The sequence below is a fragment of the Mustela nivalis genome (genome assembly GCF_964662115.1).
Source record: "Mustela nivalis genome assembly, chromosome: 8".
Lineage (NCBI taxonomy): Eukaryota > Metazoa > Chordata > Mammalia > Carnivora > Mustelidae > Mustela > Mustela nivalis.
The window spans coordinates 65,043,565-65,059,988 of NC_139027.1; the positions used below are offsets into that span (position 1 = coordinate 65,043,565).

The following is a 16,424-nucleotide window of genomic DNA, read 5'->3' on the forward strand; positions in this document are numbered from 1 at the left end:
AAAATCAAGAGTTGGACACTCAACAGCCTGAGCCACCCAGGTGCCCTTAAGAACCTCTTTTTATATAGCATTACCCTCAATGATGGATAAACATTGTCTCTTCACTTTCAAATATAAGAACAGAAGAAAGGAGGTGCCTGGGTGGCTCAGAAGAATATGCAACTCTTGATCTCAGTGTGGTGAGTTGGAGCCCCACATTGGGTGTCGAGATTACTAAAAGTAAATACATAAATTAAAAAAAAAAAAGGAAGCAAAACCAGACAATGCTGACCTAGACAAGCAAAGCAATTACAAGGCATTAGGTAAATATTCTGAATTGTTAAAGAGAAAGGTACTGTCTAAAACCGATTCCCAGACCTGATTTGTATTCACGTCTCTAGCCTGGAACCAATCAGCAGCACGGCACGCAGAAACCACCGATAAACCCCACTTAGTATAATAAAATGATGACAATCACTCTTACTGCAAGAGGACACAGGAAGTGGAGACATCACCACCTAGAGAATCGCTGAACAGGATTAGTAGGAATGATCCAAACAGTTCAAGTTTTCTAGTCCCAGTGAAACCATGTCTTTTGCCTAGCACTTTCTCCAGAAGTATCTGAACCAGATTTTGATATCCTAAAGGTCCGGTTTTGTGGCAGTGCTCAGATTCCCGGGTTCAGAGATAAGCTCCCTGGTCAAAAGGGTCCTCATCTAAGCAATGAGACCAGCTTTTTGATTAAATGCCCTTTATATCCTCCTGGGACTCTTTCATTTGCTCTGCCTCTTCTATATCTCTCTGGGATACAATTCATTCAATCTTTTTAAATAGAACACATCTGCTTTACCCTGCCCAAAAGAAACTTCTACCATCCTATTTATTTTAATAGCCATGTGATCTACTAACGAACATCGAACAGCAGAGATTAAATGGAAGAAATCTCTCCCCAGTCGTGCTTTATCCATTAAACATGTGTGAATCTGTGATGATCTCGGCTTTCCTTGTGTCCAGTGACTAATTGAGTTTGAGACAGAGGCTGTCAAATGCTGGAATAGGATGATTTATGTTAAGGATATTTTTGGTCTCTGATTTATCCAGCTTCAGAGGGAAGAAAAGAAGTCGTTACCGTATCAGGACTGTGACAATAGGCAGTTTCTAACAATGGGATCACCCTCCTACAACCGGCCAGTCTATTAACAGAAAGCATATTTGCTTTCACGCACTGCTCCTGGGCAGGTGATCTTGCAGATTTTTATTTGCATTTATTTCAGCTGCAACATTGATTCTATTCCCATTTATCCTTCCCCCAAGATCTGATTGAAGCTGCCACTGGGAACCATGGAAATAAGTGATAGCCTCTGTGAAGAACCAGCTGCTTGGCCCAGCCCACCATTCAGATGATATATACCCCAGCCTGCCCCTCTCTCAGCAACAGCGACTCAGGAATACTCTGGCTATTCACGGAAGAAAACCATTTCCTGCCAGGAACTTGATTACCCTTGCTTGCTCTCACTTGGGACAGTAAAATGGCAGTAGGTGAAAAGAAATTTGAGGTTGATGTGTGTGAACTAGGTTTTTAATACCACCCTCTTGGGGGGGTCAGGTGGGGAATGGAATAGGGCACATGGGACTGATTTTTAATTGTTTTAACATACGGGGAGTACACAACTCAGAACACAGACTCAGACCTGTCAGCTTTAGAAATACTAATAACCTTTAAGTGCTGAATTCTGGTGACTAGAGGTTTGCCTGACCCTTTTATCACAAGACAGATTTAATCAACCAGCCAGATTTGAAAGACAGGCACGGATCCCAATGCGAAGGGACTTCTGACATTTTGTGACATTGCTTCCCCGGATCTTCTCTGCCTCTGGGAGTTGTCTGTCTCTGATCCAGGAGTAGCATCACTGTTCTCCCATCTACAATCTCCTCCAGGCTCTAGTGATCTTTTGCTGTCCGTCCGTCCTGCCCAGAGCACCCTCTGGCCAGTCCACTCTCCACTTCCTACCCTCTCTGGTGCTCACAGCCCCAATCTCTGAGCCCTACAAGGCGTTTCTGATACCGTGTTAGATGGATCTTCAGTGATGTGCAAGGAAATGGACGCAGAATGTGTCCGGGGGGTTAGATACCCAAGAGTGAGGCATTCAAAGGACAGATATTCACATCTCAGGGGAACAGTGGGAAGTAGTTTTCCCCTCACCTCCCTCCTCTTTCGTGCTCTACCCTTCCTGTCCCCCATCAGGGGTCCAGTGCCTTCAAGTGGCCTCCACAGCTCTGTAGCAACTCTCCATATTGTTTGCTCCCCTCGGAAGGGCCCCACTCTAACATCCATCAGCAAGATTCATGCAATGATTGGACTGTGACCCTCAGATGGAACAGACAGAAACTCATCTCACACTTAAACCACAAAGGAAATTTACATAGGAAGTTCAAGGAGCAAACTGACTCCAGGCATTGTCGGGTCCAAGAGTTTAGACAAGGTCCTCAGAAATATAGCACCATTTCTTAGCTCTGCCTCTTTTGGTCTCAGCTTCATTTTAAGGTGCGGCCTCCTTAGGCATTAGCAAAGTGGTCACCGGCAGCTCTAGATTCACTTCACTTTTAGGAATCCCAATATTCCCAATAATTCCAGTACAAATCCCAGCATGTACTCTGGCTGACCTAATCATGTGTCACACCTAAACCGTTTACTGTGGCTGGGTGGATTGTGTATTCTAATTAGTTGGCCTTATGTCCTATGCTCACCCTAAAGCACTCAGAAAGGGCTCCCGAGTGAAATTAGGGGTTTCGTTGCCACAAGAGGCATGCAGGGCAAACGATGATAGCTACGATAACAGACCTCTATACTGATTACAATGTCTCAGCCCAGATAAGTAGCTCCATAGTGGAGAAGCCTCCTCCATTAATAACAGTTAGTAGGATACAGAGCCTTTTCAAGCAATTCTAGTCATATTTCCTGCATGCTGCTATTAATTGCAATGATATCTAACCCTCTCGAATTATTATAATATGTGGAATATTCCCATTGGAATGGACCCGGCTTAGGTATCATTCTCTAAAGCAACAATACTCAAATTTGCTTTTAAGCACCATGACAGTCTTCAAATAAAATTGCATGTAAATTTCAATATTTAAAATAGAAGCGAGGGGCTCTATTTGCAGCTGACAGTTGGAAGGGCTGAACCATGGAGATAAGCAGACACAGAGTCTTGCGCAGCCCTCTCCCACTTGCTGATCCCAAGGATGCCTCTTTGGAACCCTTGGGGTTCCTGAAAAAACAGTTTGCAAACAATAGAACCAGCTGCTCTGGACCCCAGGCTCATAGGTCAGCTTAACTAACACCTATAGTTAACCCAGTTCCCTTACCATAACCATTTGTGAAGGAACTCAATGATCACACTGGCTGATAAACTGAGTCTCAGCAGGTTTAAACAGCCTTCCCAGGGGTGCGTGGGTGGCTCAGTTTGTTAAGTGTCTGCCTTCGGCTCAGGTCATGATCCCAGGATCCTGGGTCCAAGCCCTGCATCGGGCTCCCTGCCCTTCAGGGAGCCTGTTCCTCTCTCTCCCTCTGCCTGTCACTCCTCTTGTTTCTGCTCTTTATCTCTGTGTCAAATAAATAAATAGAATCTTAAAAAAAAAAAAAAAGTAACCTCCCCAAAGCCATACAGCTGGGTCTGTAAGTGGTAAAACTTAATTCTAACCCAGTACTTCTTACTCCCAAACCGGTCCCCTTATCTCTACCCATTAGAAACTCAGTACATAGGACAAAAATCAATTGAAAAAAGAAGGACCCAGCATTACATAGGTCTAATGTGATCCTACCTATTTAAAAATATAAATGCAGGATTAAATTATTAGGAGATTGAAAGGGAATATACTAAAACATTTTTTAACAGATCATCTGGGTTGGTATTTATGACAATTATAATAATAGCTAAAATCTAAGTGCTTACTACATGTCAGAGACTTTGCTAAGAACAATATATAAATTGTCTCATTGAATCCTCATGACAACTACTTGGGGCCAGATATCATCATTGTTCTCATTTTACAAAACAGGAAATGGTAAAGGACATGCCTCAAATCATACAGCTTCTGAGTTCTGGGCTCAAACTCAATTTCTGAAGACTTTGCTCATAACCATACACACTGGTGCCTTTCACTAATAATGGACATGTATTTATTTCTCAATCATGCAAAAAATTAAAGAGTAAGATAAAATCAGACCTGGAACCAAATCTTCTTCAGTGCGTGATTACTAGGCAGGACATGGGAACTTAGTGGGCTTGCTGAATTTTCTGCCATAAAGGTTAACCTAAGCTAAAGGCCTTTCGGCCTACCCTGGGCCCAGGGCTTGCAGGACACCCCACCCTGCAAATATCCAGCCATGAGAAGCACCCTCCTTCGTGGTCGCCCTCCCTGGGAATGTTCGCTGGGTGGTCGGCTTCAGAACTAAGGTTATATGACAGGGATCTAATAATCACGGTTGGTTTGAACCACCTTTTCCATTTTCCCAGACTCTGATTCAGTGCCTGCTTCTTCTCTAGCCTCCTTTCCTTGCCAAGTCTCTGACTCATCTGCAGACAGAACCTACATTGCTCACTTGTAGGTAGCCTTCAAAGGATGGACTGCAAATGTCCACAAATCACAGCTACAGCTTCAAAAAAGGGCAGAAAAGGCTCAGCTGCCAGCACAATGCCCCTTGGACTAACTAGTCAGTTTGGGCCTGACTCCTGACGGAGGCCCCCGCACCTCTTGGCTCTGTGGATTTCCCTGGTACCGTGTCTGCTCCAGGAGCAGGTGGCTGGTGAGTGCTCCCCATAACTGCCTCCTTGGTGGCACTTCCCTGGCTCCATCCTCGCCCATAGCGATCCTGGTGTCTTCACCGGGACGCTGAGCTAATCATGCCCTCCTGATGTCCTCAATGCTGTCCTTTAGGTGAAGTGATTCCGGGAGCCAAATTTCTGTATCCAGCAGTAGGCCTGACACCCACTCTGTCAGCTGGCTGACAAATGTTCCTGGCCTGTGGCTTCCTTCTCGTGGAATGGGTCTCATTGGTGCACCTGGAGCCCAGGTGCGGCCCCTGAGCTGTCAGAGATGGCTGGTCCAGAGCAAGCCTATGTGACGGATAACCCTCGGAAGATTCTAGTGTTTGGTGACTATGGACCATACCTGGCTGTCCTCAGGGCAAAGACAGTATATGAGAGCAATCCCCCAAGCAGGACTCCTTACAATAGAATCTGCTGAGACACCGATACATTACAAAGGAGGAGAAAGTGTGTGTTATTAAATGAGTTTGGAAAATTCTGCCTCCATGACCTTTCCTGGCGATTCACAGCTCCCATTAGAATATTCAGGAGGCTGTGAAATCCTGCAGTAAAGAAACCTGCTTAACTAGGCTATATCCAGGTTTGCCTAACCTCATTTATGAGGCCACAGCTCACCCTCCGACCCCGAGAACTCCTGGGCCCCATACTGGTTGCTGGTGTTCTAATGAACTGTCTGGAAAATCTCAGTGGCCTGAGACTCCGGTAGTCATCCAGGTATGTCTCTAGCCAGCTCTGTGTGGGTCACTTCACTTTTCTGGGTCTCAGCTTCTTCATCTGTAAAATGGGGGCTAGATTAAGGCTGTTTTCAAAGGAATCCTGAAGGCATACTGAAGTGTCCATGAGTCTACCTTAGGTGCTTCCTCAGGGGAGGAAATAGAAGACAGGTCAGCTTGGAGCCCTCCAGACTCCTTCAGACCCACTGGCAAAGCTTTGTTGACAGCTGTTTTATATATAATCGAGTTTCCTTGTAAGAGATCCTGTGAAGAAATTTCTTTTGGAAGAGAAGGTGGTGAGAAAAGGACAGAAGGGGAGGAAGAGTATGAAGATGCCCATCGCCATCTTGTTCCCCTGATTCCCACAGTACTGTCTGATGCTCCCAGCTTGGGAATCAGTTTGGCACCACTGCTCCCCACCCCCGGCCTCCCAACAGCCCCCCAATCCAACCCCCAAACTCTCTCAGGTCTCCTACTAACCAAAGGCTGAGTGTGATATGGTCTGGCACCACCATGCCTCTAGCAAACCTCTATTCTCCAAAGTGAAGCCTAGGAACTCTCCAGCTGTTCATTAAAATGCAGATTCCTGGGCTCTACCTCAAGCCTACTGAGTCAGAGTTCAGGGAGAAGGGACTTGAGGATCTGCATTTTAACAAAATCCCCAGTAGATTCTTAGCTACTCTGAAGTTTCAGATCCACTGTCCAGATCTTGGGAGCTGGGAAATTTCCACGCCACAAGGTATTTGATCCCCCACCCTCCAACTCCCTGCTCTGGCACAGCGCTAGAACTCTGTGACAGCCCCCACCACAGATGGGGCGCATGGGCCCCGGGACCAACTTCATAAGCATTCACAGAGCAGGTCGAGAGTGAGGCCTGGGGATGAAGGTCCAATGTTGGTTGTTAGGAAAAGGAAGTCTGGAATGAACACAGGGCGCTGAAACACTGTAGTGAAGGAGACTGGAGTCGGAGAAGCAAAAAGCAAGCTAGGGAAGGTCTATATGGCCAACACGAGAGAAAGCAGGGCTGGCTGCATTCCAGAAATACAGGGCAACCCATGGCTGGGTTTCATTATGTCCTTTTTATTTTTTTATTTTTATTTTTATTTTATTTTATTTTTTTTTTAAAGATTTTATTTATTTATTTGACAGAGAGAGATCACAAGTAGGCAGAGAGAGAGATGAGGAAGCAGGCTCCCCGCTGAGCAGAGAGCCCGATGCGGGACTCGATCCCAGGACCCTGAGATCATGACCTGAGCTGAAGGCAGCGGCTTAACCCACTGAGCCACCCAGGCACCCCATTATGTCCTTTTTAATGTGTTGTGACGGGGTATTCCTGTATTCCCAGATTGTGTTGGCGGAAGCCAACAAATCCGTGAGAGAGGTGGCGGGAAAGCAACACACAGGCATGAGCCAACGTGCTCAGGCTCAAAGAGAATCCCTTTCCATCTTTCCTCTTTCCCCAAAGTGCACATTACCCCCAAAGGTCACTGGGGAAGGACACGCGGTCTTTGGGGATAGCTCCTCTCTCATCTCCCAGCTCACAGGAGGGTCATGAGATGGGCTCCCCAGAGCACCCCACAAGGACATCCCACAAAGGACACAGGTCTACGCAGTTTCCCCCGTCTTTCTGAAGCTAAAGAGCTGTCGGATGGAACCCAGGCAACAAACACGAGCTAGACAGCTTTCTGGGGTTCATGTTCATGTGCTGGAGCTAAAAGCAGATCAGGATGAAATCACCAGAAAAAGTCCCTAAATCCCAGCAGCCAGTTGCTCTCTAGCTGGGTTCTGGCTTTTCCACCTTCGTGACGTCAGTGACCTCAGATTTCCATCCATCTTTCCTCATAAAGTGTGTGGCTAAGAGAGTGGTTTGGGTGTCAGACAGACCTGGAGTTGAATTCTGGCCCCGTGGCTCACGTGCTGGGTAGGTGAGATCCCTCCCAAAGCTAAGGGTGAGTAGTGTTCTCCTGCGCATGGGGGTCAGGGATGGGTGGTAGGGGTGGCGGGGGGTGGGTAACAATGGGAGCCACATTAAGATCTTTACAAAGATTCAGAGAAGCAGTGACTGGGCAATCCTTAGCACTGGGCTTCTTAACACATTTGGATTTTTATTGTAATTTCTAATATGTGCTGCAGGCCTCCAACTAAGGCCCTTTCGAATTCATGTAGCAGAGAGGGCTTGAAACCTTCCCTTTTTTTTTTTTTTAAGATTTTATTTATTTATTGGACAGACAGAGATCACAAGCAGGCAGAGAGGCAGGCAGAGAGAGAGGAGGAAGCGGGCTCCCAGCTGAGCAGAGAGCCCAATGAGGGGCTTGATCCCAGGACCCCGATCACGACCCGAGCCAAAGGCAGAGGCTTTAACCCACTGAGCCACCCAGGCGCCCCTTGATACCTTCCTTGATGGTCAGAAGTTATTGAGCCGAACTGAAGGACAGGGAGAAGGCAAGGGTGCACAGAGGGGGAAATGCAGGAACTCGCCTTTGCATAAAGTAAGGAGAGCAGGGATTTCAAAGAGACTTGGATGCTTTTCACACTAGTTCCTACACTATAGCCCAAGCCAACCAATCTTCCTCCTAAACAGGAAAAAAGTCACGCAGAATTCCAGGATGCTAACTGGAAGAGATACAGATGGGAATGAAAAGTCTGTGGAAAGGCATCCACAGGTCCTGAACAGGATACGGCTTCTCTAATTTCCTCTGGCTGCCCCCAAGTTGGTCACAGGTTCACCCTTGCTCCTCCATCTGTCAGGGTAAGGAACCTAGAATCACCAGGAGGGGTTGTGAAAACAAAGACTTCTGGGCCCACCCACAGGGTTTAGGGATAGGGGGCTTAAGGGTGGGGCCTGAGAGTTTGCTTTGGGCCGGGGAGGTGGGGGAAGGGGGGGTAGGGGGTGGGGGTGCTCACTGTGAATAGCACAGGCCTAACTGCCTCCCTGGTCAGTTACTGCACCTCTTTATGCCTCAGGTGCCTCATCTATAAATTGGTGATAAGAACATCGACTTCACAGGGTTCTTGTGAGGATTAAATTAGTTACTCCTCATAAAGTGCTTAAGACGCTTTCTGGAATTTATTAAGCTCTCAATAAATGTGGGCCATTTAAGCCATCATCCCAGAGAAGGGGTTGCAGGAAGGATGCACTTTGCTATAAAGTTCTCCACGCTTCTTATAGAACCCAAGCTGTCTCTCAAAATGGGCTCTTCTCCCCTTGTGTTCATCACTCCAGCTTCTTTTCCAGCTGTATTTAAAATTCATAGCACCTAAACTGTACCGAGTACCCAGTGTGAACCAGGAACACCAAGCAAGTCACCTGGGTTCTTTCTGTCACCTTTGCAACAATCCTGTAAAACGAGACCATCACCCTGCTCCTGCAAAGGACAATGAGACTGCTGTAGTATCTCCACAGCCGACTTCTCCTGCTCTGGGTCCCACAGCTTCCACGTGGCAAAACTGGGGTTTGAGCTTTCCAATCCCATTTGACTGCAGAGCCTATACCTTTGTCCATCGTGACGCAGCAAATAGATTTCATTGTCCCGTCATCCCATCTGCTAACAGTCACCTGGGGCAGGGGACTTTGAGGCATAGCTATCTTGGTTCAAGGGAAAGGACTGCTGGAATTGATTAGACATGTCCAGCCGCCATGCAGCTGGAGAGGGGGTGTTAACACATAGGCCAGATATTTGCTGCGCCTGCACTTTGCTATGGCAACACAGATGGTGGTAAAGGTTTCCTAATTTTATTGAAGATTATATTTAAATACACACAAATCAGGTGAATGCCCCCAGGAGTCACTAATGATTTCAGATCCGAGCTCCTCTGCCCACTGTAATTTCATTTACGTGGCATTTCAGCGCACACCGATCCAGGCAAACAGTCATGTGACTAAGCCACATCTGTAGATGATCCAAAACCATTTTTTTTTCTTGCTGTTTGAGAGTTCCAGCAGGGATACCGTGCTTTCAAACTGTCAATAGACTATCTGACATGATTGATAGATATTCTAACAAGTCTCTGGACCGTATGCAAGGATTTAAAGAGGAAGGACAGATTCCATCTTCAGGTGAAACTGAAAACACAAAGCTTTGACCTTCTGAAGTTGATTCCTGGTGGTATGAAGGTATTCCCTTAAGCCCATGGTTCTCCGGTGCCAATGCATGGGAAAAACTTGCATTGGGAAGTTTGTTTAAAAGACAGATTTCCAGTTCCCCTTGGGAATCCTAATCCTGACTGCCAGGGATGGGGCCAGGCAATCTGCACTTTAAATAGTATCGCAGAGTCTTGGGACCATACCTGGGAAGCCCTGGGAAGCCCCTTCAGCCATATGCTATCGAATAGCAATGCTCCCTGTTTGTGAATATGAGGAAATCTTGAACTCAAAAAATTCCTCAGACATCCCTTGATAGCAGTTGGGAAAAATGCAGCATGTCCAAAAAATTACAATTCATTTTGTATGATTATAGACAAATATGTGTTTTATTTCTGTAATAACTGTGTACATGAGTATTTGAGAAAGAATAGGAACTCTGTGAAAGATAGTGTTGAATCCATCTCTGTGCAATGCACAGAGCACAAACATATGAATTTAAGAGTTTTGCAGATACTCTGCTAACCTTCCCGCCAACCCTGCCTGCCCACCCTGCCTGTAGATATCCACAGGCCAATGTGAGAAATCACTGACCACAGTTTTGATTCCTGTCTACTCTTTAGCATGGCTGTCTCTTGGCATGTGGAAGGGATATCGCTCACCTGACAGGGACAGGAGAAGAGAAATCGTATTCATTGAGCCCTTATGCGACAGAAGTGGGTCCATATTGGCTGGTGTATACACATATTTTCATTTAAAAGCAGGAGTCCAATTCTTTCTTCTATCATCTGCATCAACAGAGTAGAAATCCAAATTTGATTAATAAATCTTCATTTTACTGTAAAATCAGATATCTCTACCTCTTATATTTCTATTTCAGTTTTCATGCTTTACATGACTGAAACTCACATTTGAAAATAATATCGAATCATCCAAAAAAGCCGTTGGGCATCTGGCAAGCAAAACACTATGCTTTTAACAAGAAAGACCTCACAAAAATCAGCTTCGGGTGAGTACGGGGGATTCTCATCTCTAAAGAAACATATTTGGATATTTTGGGATGGCCCCATTTTGTTCACCAAAATAAAAACCTCAATTTCAGAAATGGAGAAACGGGAAGGCAGGATTGTCTTTCCATAATAAAGACTAACTGGTTCTAATGCATGTGGCTTAAAAAAAACAAATTACATTTTGCTTAAATTCACATCAAATTGGCTGAGAAATCCCACGGTAAATGGTGGGAGATGCCAGTCTAGAATCAAAAATTTACAGAGTAAATCTATCAGGCGTATTTGGACAATAAGAAAATGGATGTTCTTAAAAGACAAAGGGGAAGGGGTACCTGTGGGGTAAGCCTCTTCTTTCACTCAGGTCCTGATCTCAGGATCCTGGGATCGAGTCCCACATCAGGCTTTCTGCCTGGGATCGAGCTCTGCATCAGGCTCTCTGCTCGGCAGGAAGCCTGCTTCCCCTTCTCTCTCTCTGCCTGCTTCTCTGCCTACTTGTGATCTCTCTCTCTTTGTCAAATAAATAAATTAAAAAAAAAAAAAAGACAAAGGGGGAGACACACCACTGTCACCAAGAAGTGATGGCCCAGTGGCCCAGTCCTGCCTGGCCCTGAAGGCCATGTGTTTGTCTGATATTGTCATTAAGTGGTAAGAGGGAGGACTTGGGCTGGGGCAAAGACCTGAGCTTAAGGACGCCAGGACAAAAGTGCTCAGAGAGATGAACCCATCGACACTATTCTGGTCATTTCCAGGGAGGCTCTGCTCAGGCTGAAGACCATCAGGCTCGTAGGGGGCTGAGCCTACTTCGTTACGAAATGCTCAGAGGCTGATGAGAAAGGAGAACGTCATTGGGAGAACTTTTTTTCTTTTCGATTGCTATTTGTCTTCATGACACCAAGGAGAAGCACAAGGAGATGCAGCAGCCACATTTAGTTTGTAATGGCCTTTCCCCTCTGCTGACCTTTGACCTGGCTGTTTCGATTACACAGACAGGGAAACGAAACTCAAAACTCAAAAAAACTCGACCAGGTGATGGTTTAGGAGCTTTTCCCATTGTGGTGCGGTGGGGGGAGAGAAGTTGAGAAGAAAATCTCTCCAGTGAGACAGATCACCTGGGGGCTTCAGCTGACAAAGGGTTAACAGAACATCAGGTCCAGTTTCCTGCTCGGCGGTTTAATTGCTGCAGCCAGGGAAACATTCAAGGGAGAGATGGCTGTTCTGTTTGTGGGGACCTCATTTTTCAAAGACCTGTCAGGAAGCTAGTCCACGGAATGGGCTGAATACAGAAACCGTGAACTGGGTCTCTTTTCCGAATTCAGATGACTCAGATTCTGTTCACTTGTCTCTCTGCAGGAGTTCTCTAGTTGTTGACTACCCTGGTTCTTCCATGTGTTATTGCATTATTTCCCAAAAAAGGCACCCCACAGGGAGGGTGTGCGTGGTGTGTGTGTGTGTGTGTGCACGCGTGCATGTGCACATGTGTGATTTTAGAGCAGGGCTCCCAAAGAGAGGCATGCATCAGAGTCCTTAGGTGGCTTATTACAACAGTTGCAGAACCACGGGGACAGTCATTTCAGTAGGTCTGGGTGAGGCCCAGAAATGGGCATTTCTAACAATTTCCAGGTTGCACTGCTGCTGCTGGTCTTAGGACCACTTTGTGAGAACCACTGTTCTAAAATACACTTTTCACTGTCATCTTTCTGTCTGAACATAATTATACACACACACACCAGCATAACAAACATTACATATTATATGTTTAAAATGCCAGTTATTATTATCACTATTAATAACTACTGTGAGTACCCACCGTGTGTCAGTGATACTCATTTTTAAGGCAGGTATTACTGCCCATTTTACCAAATTAAAGCCTGATCCAGCCCAAATCTTACCCGTAAGCTCATGTTCCTAACTACTTTAATACTTTCTTACTAAGTAATTCAACAATGAGGCAAAACCAACCTACAAATGTTTTTAAGCAATGTCTTTTCTATATTCTAATAAAATATATATTGTCTTAACTCTAAGTAAAATAATATAAATTTTCTCTTCCCTTAATTAATTTATGAATATCCAAGGAATAGTACAAAATTAACCTGCTGACAGATACATACTGAGCTCTTCCTGAACGCTTGAGGGCCACCATGACAAGCCAGTTCCTAATCCAATGCACCTGAAACAATTCGGGAATAGTCCAAGATGAGTGTAAATGTCAAGGAGGGCCACAGATTTGGTTTGGCCTTGATAATTATGCCAAACATGCCAAACAGAACATGGGACCAAATCAATGTCTCAGAGCAGTAGTTTATAAGCTTTAGGCAGCCTGAGAGACCCCCCCCAAGGACCTGCTGAAACATACATGGCCATCTCCCACTTTGTGACTTAGAGGAACCTGTAGGAGGCCCAAGAATTTGCTCTTCTAATAATTTCTCAAGTGATGCTGAGGCTGCTCATTCTGAGCCCATACTTTAAGAGCCACTGTTTTAGAACAAGTCTTCCTGGATTAACTCAGCTTCTCTGAGTCATCTTTTATACACTGATTCAGCAGACATTGCTGGCGTGTCTACTGTATGGGAAGCTTCTTTTTTCATTCCAAGGATAAAGCTGTAACCTAAGAAAAAGAAATTTCGGCCCTCACAGAGCTCACTATCTAGAAGGGACAACCAACCAGAAATAACAAATATATAATGTGACCGGAGGTCCAAAAAAAGACAAAAAAAAGGTGGGCAGATGGAGGGATGCTATCTTAGTGAGGTGTTCACCTCTCTGAGGAGACAGTATCCATCAGGGCAGAGAACAAGCCAGTGTGGATGTGTAGGTGAAGAGAGTTCCAACAGGGAATTAGCAAGTATGAAGGCTCTGAGGCAGAAATGTGCTCAGTGTATTCAAGGAGAACTGAGGAGACAGGAGGCACAAGGAGGCTGTGTAAGAGAGGGAATGGTAGGAGATGAAATTCAGATTTAATAGGAATTTGCATCTTTTAAAAGCTCCCCAGGAGAGTCTACACATCCAAGTTTGGAAATGACTTCTCAGTTGCACTTATTTCTAAAGCTCATCCAACTTTTCTCAGTTCTCATCCACGTGACTTTGGTGTGTGAGCTGAGTAGACACACCCCCGGAGGACAGACACAAAGAATGCATCCCCCCAGGGTAAGGTTTATTGGACATGCCCAGGGACTGAGCTCCACATGATTGTCATTTAAAGAAATCATTTCTTCCTCTGAAACAAGAGCCTGAACCAAGCTTGTATACTGAGTGTGCAAATGGAAGAAAAAGGCTGAATCCAAAGGGGAAAAAAGGAAAAGCTTTTACTCCTATGTCTCCATAGGAGGGAAATGACGGATATGCATGGCTGTCCGGGGGGATGTAGGGAAGGAATGGAATTTACACGAGGTCCACAGGGGGTCTGATCTTAGACACAAGTCTATGTGAATCAAATGGAAGTGAGTGTGTGTTAGGGAGTAGGGGAAAAAGGTTTGGAGAAAAAGGTCATGACTCTGTTATGCAAACGGTTGACAAAGCCCTCTTATTAAAGAAGTGGATGACGAGATTGGAGAATGAAAGGCCAGGATTAGGTCAAAGTGGAAGAGCTGGCCCAGGGGAGGAAGAAGAGGCACAGAAGCAAAAGCAGAGTGTAGGAGAAGTACAGCACCCCACCAGACCATGACCATAACGGGCAGTTTCCCACAGAGCTGCCACAAACACAAACCGGGCAGAGGGCACTTCTCCCGTCCTTCAAGAACACGTGGGCATGGAACCAGCTGGCTTTACAAGAGGGATCTGGCATTATGGAGAACACTTTATCCCATAAATAAGTCAGACTCAATTATTTTATATCAAAACAATATCTTAGCTTTTAACGAGCACAACTGCCAATACCCAGAGTCACGCATTATGAATCACTATTTGCTCCTTCCTACACTTTCTAATTTCCTGCTAAGGAGACAAGGCTGAATGGGGTCATTAATCTGAATTAGAAATACTGTGACCTGCTCTGCACTTTGCTTGCTAACACTGTGTGGCGGAGCTGGACTGGGGTAGGGGGGTAGTTGACTTTCTATACAGTTCTGAGGAAGGGGTGGGGTGGTGGAGGAGATGCAGAGCGAGTTTTCACTGTTAAGCCCTCTTTAATTCCAGATGCCATTTGGACAACTTGTATTGGGCTTTGAAATCATTGCTCTCATTGATGATGAGAATCATTGCAATCACTGATGCTTTTATTGAAGCTGTTGTCAAAGCTACTGTTGACAAGCTTTGCTCAGTCTCTGTTTGGAACTCTAGAAGGTTCACCTAAGCAGCCTAAAATAATGTGCTCTCCTTGTTCAAAAAGGGGGACTTGCGTATTGTTCAGGCCGAGTTGGTATAGCCCAATGGACATGTCACTGGTGATGTCATGGAGGGAAGGCTCTAAAGGAAGCTGGACCTTCAAGGCAGTTGGTTCACTTAGTCTCTCTTGCATCTGCTTACTTACTTCAGAAGGAATATAGTGAGTGGTCCTTGGAGAAGCATCACTACAAAGCAGACTTATTATGTGGGCTGGGATAATACACAGACAGAAAACTCAAGCTTATTAAGTCACCTTCTTTTTAAGACTCTGGTAAGAATTTTGGTGGACTTTCTGGGGCTAATGGGAGCTGGGGACTCTCTCCTTGTTCTCCACAGGCCCCCAGAACAGAACCACAGACTACAACAGATCCTAGGTCAGGAGCCTTTGGCCAAATGATGCTGTTCTTGACCTATATTACCTTGCTCTGACCCCTAATTGGTCACACCGTTTACTGCTAACCATGATACTGGTGGAAACTCACTAGATGTAAAAAGTGAGTTCCAAGGGGGTGGAAAATTCCCAACAGCCAGGTCTGGGAGGGTCAATCTGCAGGTGCAGCCTCAATCTTCTGAGGCCATTAAGAAGAACAGCTGTGTTCCCTCAAGTCACTCCCGGATGTCTCCCCCAGACCCAGAATGCAGAGCTGAAGGAACTGTGTTCTGAACTGAGTCATTCATCTGTCCTACCCACTGGGCCCCACCGCACCATTCCAGACTCCTTTAAAGCTGGGAGGATGGGATCCTCAATTTTTTCTTATGGCTAGTGCATGGAAAGTTTTCCCTTTCGAACCCTCCCTCCCTCCCCCACTTCCATGGTCCTGGCTGGGGAGGCCCTTGAAACAGCTCCAACTACAGCCTTGCCTGGAATCTCCTGAACAGGCCGGCCTCCCACTGCCCCCTCCACGTGCCCCCTGCTTGCTGAGAGATCCAGAGGTGACCACAGTCAACCTGCTTTGGAGCCTTGGGTATTGAGGGTTTTGTTGTTGCTCTAAGGCTATGGAAAACTCGAGTAATTTTCTGTGGTCACAACCCCAGGGTCCCCAGTCAGTGTAATTATAAGTCAATCACTCTCCTTCCAACTCTGGTTCCTCTTCCCTTTGGGCAGGTAAAATCATTACCATGGCTCCTTTCTCCCCTCTGCCAGACATTTATACAGGCCATTTACCTTATGTCTCATGAATCTTCTCAACTGAATGTTATTTGCTGGTGGTGGTGGCGGCAGGGGGGGGTGGACTTATTTATTTAACTCAGAGCAGCAGAAGGCCTGTCATTGATTTCCCCGCCCTCCACAGCCTTGGGCTACCTTCTGTTTTGCTAAGTGTGACTGAAGGGTGGATGATCCCCACAAAGAAACCTTCCTGAGGCACAGCCCTGGAGGACCCCTCAACATGCAGCCCTCAGCCCACCACAGCCTGGCCTGGAGATGCCCCCAGCATACAAGGCCAGGGGAAGCAACAGGCTCTCCTCGAGGGAGGCACTGGGGTAG

The 16,424-nt window shown here is 46.0% G+C and overlaps 1 long non-coding RNA gene across 1 annotated transcript; it reads left to right on the top strand.

The window, feature by feature from the left end:
• The first annotated feature begins 7,421 nt into the window (after positions 1-7,421).
• LOC309870972 lies at positions 7,422-11,907 on the top strand. Its single transcript, XR_014314911.1, has 3 exons — positions 7,422-7,473; positions 10,486-10,614; positions 11,365-11,907. It is a non-coding gene; the product is annotated as an uncharacterized lncRNA (long non-coding RNA).
• Positions 11,908-16,424: the final 4,517 nt, after the last annotated feature.